This window comes from Calypte anna, chromosome 5A, assembly GCF_003957555.1.
Source record: "Calypte anna isolate BGI_N300 chromosome 5A, bCalAnn1_v1.p, whole genome shotgun sequence".
Taxonomy (NCBI): domain Eukaryota; kingdom Metazoa; phylum Chordata; class Aves; order Apodiformes; family Trochilidae; genus Calypte; species Calypte anna.
Window position 1 is genome coordinate 11566901 of NC_044251.1, and position 10472 is coordinate 11577372.

The 10472-nt window shown below is 37.4% G+C and overlaps 1 pseudogene; it reads left to right on the plus strand.

Annotated features, from left to right (window-relative positions):
* The first annotated feature begins 2454 nt into the window (after positions 1 to 2454).
* LOC115598431 lies at positions 2455 to 7418 on the plus strand (annotated as a pseudogene).
* The last annotated feature ends 3054 nt before the right edge of the window (positions 7419 to 10472 follow it).

Sequence of the window (10472 nt, forward strand, 5' to 3'; positions counted from 1 at the left end):
CCTTGTTAGATCCATGACTCTTGGTTTCCTTGGTATGCTGAACAAGATCATTGCATGAAAATTACTGTGTTTCTGGCAACAATGCAAAGCCGTGACCTGTTCATCTCAAGCCTTTATAAGACCCTGGGTATGTAGTTCTTTATTCTTGAAGTTCTTTATTCTTGAATAAGTAGAGAGGAGAGTCAGCAGAAGTGCTACCCTGGACTGCCAGAGGGCAAACTTTCCCCTCTTTAGGAGGCTTCTTGCCAGGGTCCCTGGGGAGGCAGTTGTGAAGGGCAAAAAAGTCCAGGAAAACTGGATGTTCTTTGAGAAGGAAATGTTAAAGGCTCAGGAGCAGACTGTCCCCCTATGCTGAGCTGGAGGGGAAGAAGAATTAATTAACTCTTTTAAATCCAAATAAACTGAAGTAGAAACCTGTTGATCATCCTGTTCTGCTTTTGTTTTTTCCATTTTTATAGCTCTGACACACGGCTTCTGATTCATTCCCATTAAACCATGAAGTAACAACAAGGTTAATGGTTTGTTCCTAATGCTTAAAAATCATATTGCAACTATGCAGTTTTAACTGTGGCTGGCAGTATAGCATCCAGTTAATCCACCTATGGAAAATGATGTATTAAATTTGAGCATCTGCAGATGGGTATTTGAGCAATATAAGTACTTTGCTGAACTAAAAGCTCTTCATGGTTTCCTACCTTTGTGTTTGTTTATTAATCAAATAAATTTGATTTAGTTACCATGTTATTTTAATCCTTGTGGAAGAACTTTGTACTTTATAGTTCATACATACTTACTTGCAAGTGTAATACGTCAGAGCAAAGTCCACAGGAGTAAGTAAGCACACTGTGAAATAATGATGTAATTTTGCTGCATTTGGGATAGCATATTGGAGCTGATTTATTCACCTGTACTTAAGCAGCAGGCAAAATGCAGCTGTGGAGAATGAGATCATTCATTTGTGTGCATTTTTCTTTGCCAAGCTTCACTTGAAAGAGGTAAGGTGCCTTGCCTTGTGCTGTTTTCCTCAGTTGTTTTCTTAATAACTTATTATACCAAGTTCTATTATGGGATTAAATGGATCTGTAAATCATTTCAGTGTGTAAATGTGAGGTAAGAAAGAAGACTGACTCACTCAAAAATGTTTAAAGACAAACAGAGCAGCTAAAAAAACCCCTCCAGATCCACGAACAGGGCTAGGTTTTGATTTTAAGTAATTTGCAATATAATAATTAATAATAGCAACAATAATAGAAGCTTTTAGTGAAAAAAACAAAACAAAACTTGACATTTGGGAATTCAGGCGCTGGAAAAATTAAATGCTCTAAGGGAAACCTTGTGTCAAATCTCATGGAGGGCAATTTTCCAGTTCCTTCCAATCCTAATGACAAATAACCAGCTTTGCATAAAATAGCAAATTGTATCTTAATAGTAAATCAGCATTGTTACTGAATAGTTTTAGGTGGAGTAGAAAATTCTGTTTTGCTGGTTTTCTGTATGGTAAGCATAAAAATTAACTCTCAAACCTGAACGTTATTGCAATTATTTATCTTGAACATTTTTTTAAAAAAATGCATTGAATATTTTTTCCACTCCAGGAAACTGCTGAATCTGCTGCTAAGTCATTAGGTTTATAAGGAATGTGGCTCTGTTGCAACAGTGAGGAGAAGGGCACTGCCTTCTGTAGCCCCTGTGCTGGCACTGCTGGGAAATAAGCTCTGACCAGAGAGCTGCTTGCTAGAGCAAATTTCTGCCTTCAGCAAAGCCACTGTGGGGAGCTCAGTCCTTAAAAAATAAAGAAATTAAGGGTTTGGCTTGAGTCTAAGTAAATGTGTCCTTTGAGAGCATGGGAAACATTTGTTATCCTGACTCAGTCCAAGCTGTTACTGATACAGAAATGCCTCTTCAGTCAAACTGGGATTTGCCTAAGAGAGGACCTCAGGATTTAGTCCAGTAATAGCCCAAAGCTTCTCGCTGTGTTGGATGCAGGGTTACTGATATGTAATCCCAAAAGAGGATGAAACAAGGCTCAAAACTGTTTTGATTCAATATATTGAACAGCTGTGGGTTTTGAAGAGATTTAAAAAGTTGTTTTCACTTTTTCTTTTTTTTTTTTTTTTTTTTTTTTTAGATCAGATTTAAGCCTGTGTTTTATTATTTAAAGCTGTAGACAGAATTTCATAAAAACCATAGTCCAGATGTGCCCCAGTGCATGAAAATATTCCCTGCACTTGGAAAACTGTATCTTTAAGTACTGTCTGAGCTACAGACCATCAGAAGAGCCACCGTTACTGTTTCTACCAGTTTGACCACTGGTGCCTCCATCTTGTTACAGTTTGGACTCAGGAAATAAGCAAAATTCAATTCTGTTTAATACAAGATGTGCTTCTTCTTTTTGGCATGACATTATTCATGTGTTTTTTTGTCACAAAATCACATTCTGTTTCCTTGTCCAGCATGGCAGAAGGTGACAGAGGTGAGAGATGTGTAAGGGTTGCAGCCCAGTGCTCTGTGTCTGAGGAATGGAGCACTCAGGGTGTGGACATCAGGAAAAGGAGAGGTCTTTGAAAGATGGGAGAAGCCAATTTTGGCAGAGGTTGACTGTACTGAAGTTAGGTGTTTCAATCCCTTTCTCCTTCAGTATTTTCATACTAAAAGTAAAAAATCTTTCCACTTTCAATTCCAGTCTGTGTTACAGTTCTGTACTGCTGCAGGAAGACTGACTTTGGAAGGAAGATGCTCAGCAGGATTTATTGTCTTCTTTCTCTCTCTGTGCACTGTGTCAGTGAGCACCAAAGAGGAAGTGATCTTGGCTAATGCCCATCTCTCCCCCAAAGAGACTATGAGAGGCTGGGTAACAGCAACAAAAAAGGTACTCAGGAAAAGAAGGAGTGATCTGGGTGTAGAATGAGTGATCTGGATGCACACTGTGCTTTTCTTTATTGCTCCGTTGTAACATTTTCAGCCTATGTATTTGAGAATTAGCCCTGCAAATGTACTTTGCAAGATGAACATTCCCCATGGTTCAGAATCTATAAAACTCTTTCTCAGCTCTCATCTAATTCAAGATAAATTAACAGGTTTTTTTGTAAAAAAAGAATTTTGTGGCATTTAAAAACTAATTCTTAGGACAATCATGTCTAGATTACCTCTGTTACCTCATCACCTAAATCACATTGGTCCCTATAACCAAGGCATCCCTTGGCCCATCTATCTTCCAAGGTCCAGCTTGGTAGGTTTTCTAACACATTTCCCAGAGCAGATCCCAGATAAAATGTACAAAAAGCCAGTTTTGAGACTGGTTCATTTTCCTCCTCTAACTGACAGCACTTGAGGGTTTATAAGATCAACTTTCAGAATGAAACCTATAACAATCAGCCTAAATTATTTCCTTATTATCTATCTACAGAAGTTGTTATATTTAGCAATATTTATCAATATATATCAATATATCAATATTTATCAATATATATCAATATATCAATATTTATCAAAAATGGTGAATACAAGTGTCACTGTTTTTACTGCTGGGTTGGACATCATGATATTAAATCACTTAAATAATCATTCTACAAAATCATGGAATTAGGTTTGGAGTCAGGATGTTTCTACCAGGAGAATATTTAACAGGATATTTAACAGTGCCATGCAGATAGCACTGAGATTTAAAGTATTCTATTCATGGCTGTAGATTTTATTGAACCACGAAAAGCATAAAAGTAAAAACTTGGAAGGTCTATATACTCCTGTAAAGCTTTCATAAGTGGCTCAAAAGTACCATTAAATTTGTGAATATCAAGTATAAAGGGCTATATTTAACACAATAGTGATACTTTCAATAATACTATTCAACAGGTTTAGTTCTTCTGGACTTCTGCAAAGCAATACTTCATAAAATATTAAATTAGATAAGGTAGGGTGACATTCTAATTTCAGTAGAGACTGAAAACAAAATTACAATGACTTTGGTAAAAAAGATTACCACAAAGTCAAGGGCAAGCTGGAAGTCTTTGCTTGTAAGGAATCTTTTCAGTACTCTTATTAAGTAAAATGACAAAAAAATAAGAATGTGCTGACAAAATTTAATGATAAAACGAAGCCTGGAAATGCCAATACAAAGAATCAGAATATTACACAGGAAAAAATAAATCAGAAGCTCTCAAGTAATATTGTGGGGATAAAAAATATAGTACAAAATTCTAGGTCTTACTGCAAGGTGAGGACCTTATCAGTTATGAAGATCCAAACTCTAGATTAAAGGAAAATGAGCAATACAAAGGCAACCCTAGAATATGTTGACAGAGAAGAATCACTTGCAATACTGTGTCCAAATCTGGTTTTCTAGGAGATGAATTTGCAGTGAGGAGGTGCAGAAAAGCTACTAAGACAATTAATGAACAATGTATCTAACACTACATAATAAAAGAACTAAATTATCTACCAGAATTTACCCTAACAAAGAAAAGGCTGGTTACAAATGTAATTGTCCTCATGGTACATCAGGGCTTACTATCCAGGATGAAGCACTATTTCAGTAAAGGACAACATGACATGAGAAAGAAAAAGAGGAGAGTGGACCTTAATAAGAGTAGACTGGGAACCAGATGAGTACTCCAAACAGAACAACACTTTCCAGTTGGAAGAGAATAAATTTAATAATTCTGTGAAGAAGACAGCATGATGTAAGTCCTTATATGACCAGCAGTAGATAAAGTAGTCACTCACGGTCCCTTTCTCTTTCTAGAAAGCTGGGTGATTTTTGGATTTTGGTTTTTTTTAACACGAACCAAACTGTTCAGTGTAGTTTTGATCTGTTTGTCACAAGACCATACAATGAGACTGACTCTTTTCAGACTGTTCTTCTGTTCAGAAAAGATAAACAATGTGTACAGTGAAAGGACTGACAGAAGCTCAGTGACTTAGGCAGAGAAGAGGGGCTTTTTTTTGAGCTTTTATTTTAAATTTTTATTTTCAGAAGTATTCTCCTTTAATAATTTTTTGGCCAATTTTTGAAAACAACCTTAGGATTTCTTGCCATACTTTTGCTGAATTATCTCAGTTTCCCAGAAGAAAAGAAATTAAGTTCTAAATACAGTGTCTAAATTCCTACCAGTCATTGTTAGGACAGAACAGCCTGAAGAATTGTCATTTTACATCACAGGTGGTCTGTAGATTTTTTTCTCATAGTGATATCAAAACTGTCAAGTTTTAATTTAAATATAAATGAAAAATATTCCATAATATAATGCAATAATTCCATGCCTTGCAACTCTATGGAGAAGTGAGTGATTTCATTTCATAAACACATTTCTGAGGAACAGAACAGACATTGAATAGCAACCTGTTCTACAAAAGAAATTCTCTGCATAAGGATTCATACATACAGAAATGTATATTTAAATAAATTATTTTCTGACTCATATAAGTCTTACAGTCAATTATAAAAAGCAGAGCATTGTGCCTGACTCTCAGGGATGCTTGCTGCCATACTATAGCAAAAAGTTACCCTATAAAAAATTGCATTTGAAAAATGATCTCTATATTTCAGCCCAATGGAGAGGGTCAGTCCAAGCCTTACAGGCCATTTTTATCACCCTCTGTGTGCAGTGTATGAGCAACACAGTGGAAAAGCCCTTTCACCTGTTTTTCTGACATTGGTTTTCTATAGTACTGCCTGCAGATCAGTGGTAAGATTTAGCCTGGAGTTTGAGTGACATCCTAAGAAAAACCTCAAATGTTTTTAAGTTTTGTATTAGTAAGAAATGTGCTTTAATATCTCCCTTTTATCAATGAACTAATGGCGTAATAATCAGAATTTAATGCAAGGATGTTACAGATGCCTGAAGTATAAATTATATAAAGAGAAATTTGATGTATTTGTGGAGCATAAGGCTTGCTCTCATAATTAAAAATGATGACCCTGCATTGGGCCATAATTAAAAACAATGGCACAGGGAATTGCAAACTTTCAGACTGCTCAAACTGGAAAAACAAAGGACAAGGAATTGTTTGTACATAACTTTTGGCTTTTCAACCATATCTCTGTCATAAATGCAAAATCACACTTCTGTGGTATGACAGAGTAACAAAACCTTTTTTGAATTTCTGAACATTGCCTGCATGTTCAGCCCTAAAATCTTTCTCCTTTAGCTGAGTAGGTGCCCACCAGCTAGGATGAAGTCAGAGTCAGCTTCCAGACAGAATCAGCAATCATTCAATCACTTTAAAGGACAGAATTCAATATCTAAAATTTATTATTTGAACAGAAATTTATTTAAAAACTTTTTTTTCTTTCCTACTCAGACTATCCAAGGGATTGGTTTGAGATTTTTCAATACTCCAAGTGAAATTCCAGAGATGGTCTTTACATTATCCAACGAAAGGAGGACCCAGTTGGGGTGTATGGTACCATGCACGATGGTGGCTGGGCAGTGATCCTGCACATTACAGCCAACAGTACTGCTGACTTTGATAGGAGCTGGCAGGATTACAAGTATGGATTTGGCTCTGTTCATGATAACCACTGGTTAGAAAATGGATACATGCATCAGTTAAATAGCAGCTCTTGGAGTTAAACTTGCAAACCTAGATGCTGAAACCAAACAGGGACAGTACAAACCATAGAATCAAAGAAGCATAGAATCATAGAATTGGCTGGGTTGGAAGGGACCTCAGAGATCATCAAGTCCAACCCTTGAACCACTGTTGTGGTTGCTAGACCATGGCACTGAGTGCCACGTCCAGTCTCTTTTTAAATATCTCCAGGGACAGAGAATCCACTACTTCCCTGGGCAGCCCATTCCAATGCCTGATCACCCTCTCCATAAAGAAATTCTTTCTAATATCCAACCTAAACTTCCCCTGGCACAACTTAAGACCATGCCCTCTTGTCTTGTTGAAAGTCATCTGGGAGAAGAGACCAACCCCCACCCGGCTACAACCTCCTTTCAGGTAGTTATAGAGAGTGATGAGGTCTCCTCTGAGCCTCCTCTTCTTCAGGCTGAACAGCCCCAGCTCCCTCAGCCTCTCCTCATAGGATCTGTGCTCAAACCATTCCTATGGAAAATGAAGAATCTCAAACCAAACAAGGGTCGGTCTCTACAAAGGCAAAGCCACTGATGATCTGAGCCTGGACACAGAACCTTGTCTCCATGACAATCAGAAATTCACTACCAAGGACACAGACAATGACAACGACTTTCAGAACTGTGCTAAACTGGAACCAGTGGCATTCCTGGGGGAGGCTAGTGGTACCATGCGTGTGCCAGAGCAAACCTGAACCCCAGAAAGGGGATACCCTGGCAAAAGGACTGCAACAAGCAACACAAGGAGGGCATTTTCTAGTGGGGTTGATCACTTGGATGATGGGCAAACCCATTGACTACAGCCTGCCACATCCAACCAAGTCCTGCCCATGTTAGGAAGTTCTGCTGTAGCTAAGCCATATGTACTTTGAAAGGAGCACGGATTCTTTGTCCAGAGACTGAAGTGAACTCACAATGACTGAATAATCACACTTTGGAATGAATCACACTAAGGAACAATCACACTAAGGAATCATGACTGCAATTTTAATTTGGGCCTCTACATGGGCTTTATGATAGCCCATATTGTCCAGGACTGGATCAAGACATAGACATCTACTAATCACACAAGTGAGAAGTCACTGTCAGAAAGTAAGTCCTCTACCAGAAGATTTTAATAATCAATTTCATAGTATTTTTAGCCATAAGAGAAGTCAGGCATGAAAACCAGGACTATAAAGCTGTCCATGAACATACATGCATTTCAGCAGGTTTTGCCCCAGTATGAATGTTCCTCTTTGATCTCCTGTGATTCCACATCTCCACACAGCATGCAGGAAGGAAATTTCAAGTGAAGTTCTTGCATTTACAAAATGCATATTGGAGAGTGTTGTGTACTAGGGGGCACTAACAGGCCTTTCCTTTTTACCTTTAGTAAAAGGCACTTTAGTATAGAAAATCAGAATTAACCTCATCTCCCATGGCTTCTTTCCCCCTTTATCGACTCTTTTTATATCTACTTTTTAATTATCTCTTACACAATGAACTATTCAGCATGGGCTTTTCTTATTTCTTTTTAAAACACCCAGAGCTAATGGGATCATCAGCTTTCCCATTTAAAGCTATTAATCCAAAGCAGACAGCTCCTCTGAATTTTTCCCCAAGAAATTCAGTGAATAAAGTTTTTAGAAGATCAAATTGATTTCACTATTGTTTACTTATAGCTCAATTTTTTTCCCTGAACATTACTTCATTTTATTTATCATGGTTTGACTGTTGCTTCTCCCTGTTCCATGATGTGCCTCAGCCTTTTTTTTTTTAAATACCACTGTGAGAAAAGAAGAGGGTGTTTGCTTTCTTTCACATTTGCTAGATTCAATTGTTTTGGTGCTCAACCTTGATGTTATTTAAACAGTTCCATTTTTCTTATTATAGAATACAATAAATTAATCTCTTAAAAACATAGATAAAAGGGTTTTGGTTTTGATAACCGTGACGGCCTTGTTTTGTTTTATAGTTTTTTGTGTTACTTTTCACATTTCTGTATCATTGGAATAGCTGAATTACAACTGAAGAGTTTTGATTACTAAAAAATATCAGGATAACAATTAGAATATCCTATATGTTTTCTTAAGATATTTCAGTGACAGAAAGTCAACTAACAGATACTGGAAAACACCTGCTTTTTAATTTAAAAATGGAATCTCATAACTGCCATGGAATTTACTTCAGAGAAAAGAAATTGTATTGTGTTTTGAGAAGAGCAAGACTGCCAGGATTACTTAAGAGAAATTAATCTGATAGTGGAAAATCCAGGAAAGCAATTTTTATTTTTTACAATGATATTTTGTACTGCAATATTTTCAGAAACAGATAGAGATATGTTTGTAAGTGAGGCCAATACATGTCTACTTTGCAGCAGATGATTATTTTTCCCTGAAATTATGTTCTAAAACAGATGTTTGATAGGGAAAGACAGGAATGGTTGCTGAACTGAGTTCATGTCACTGTGTCAATTTAATGTGAATTCTTCTGTAACTCTACCAGGATGCCTCCAAACTTGTAATGATGATACAGGAAAAAAATCACCCAACTTCTGCCACTCTCTATAGCTTTTGTTCAACATACTGGCCATACAGCCAGATCTTCACACACCTTCCCAAAATGTATTTTGAATAATCTTGACATGGAAGCACACAACTGAAAGCCAGCAGGCTGCATCTGATGCTCAAAGGCAAGTACCCTGCTCTGCAGTCACCCTTAGCCTGTTCTGGAGGATTCTGGAGGAAAGGGCTGTGCAAATAAGCTGTACTCAGCAGCCCAAATCCAGCTGCCCAGTTTTGAAGGCACTCTCTGGTATTAACTGGATCCCTACAAGCCTGTGCTGACACTGAATGCCAGTCTGGGAATTAGATTAAAATGTAATAATAACTAGTAATACCATGTCTCCAAGCAAAAACAAGACAGAAAGATTAATCCAGTTCAAGCAAAGACATCTGATGGAACTCAGGGACTGAGGTATGTTCAACATTTTAAAAAAAAATATTGATGGGAATGACTGCTGGAGATGGATTTGAAGCTAAGTAGTGGACGAAAACAAATAAGAATATTCCAGTACACCCACCAGCACTTCTTTCTAGAGCTCTTAAAGAGAAGGACATGGAACGTCCTTAGCAAAAGGCTGTCTTCACTGAACAGATTTTTTTTTCTTCATCACTGAACCTTGATCATCAGATACCCAGAGCAATGCTGAGAGCAGCTGATCATCTACACTGAATCAGCAAAATCACAGTTTGAAATGGGGTCTTCTATCTGCTCCTATTTTCCCTATCACACTTCTCCTGACCCAGCCTTTCCAATCATACTGCCTCCTGCACAAACTGGAAGAAAGGAAGTGGGTCCTCCAAAGAATATCTGATGGAAAAAAATTATTTGGTCAAATAAATATCTTTCCAAAATGAGGAAGCATGACAAAGTCTAGAGCAATAGGTATATGGCTGACTTCCAGTTCTGAGCACCCCTGACTGGGAGGCATGTTGCACTTGAAACATCCAGTCTCCTTGCAATAGAAGAAAAATTGGGTTTTTTACTTCTTCACTACTTGGCATTTCTCCCAATGCTGTTTTCTCAGCTACAGGAAAGGTAAGCTCAACCTCCCACACATTTTCACATTAATCAGCTCAGTTTCTAATGGAGTCTAAATTCTTCCTCCAAAATGTATCAGTTGACAAAATGAGAGCCTGATGACCTCTTTCTAGCAAAAACACTGATTTCCTATTTGTCTTTAAAAATCATTAAACATTCATATGGGTAGGTGCTTGCTTTTGTTTCTGATTTTCATATCAGAGTAACCTAAGTTCTAAATTTCCAGTCTTCCCTAAAACCTTTTTTTTTAAGCATGCTAACCATAGGTTTAAAAGTCTGGCAAAGTAGTTTTAGGACCAAGCATTG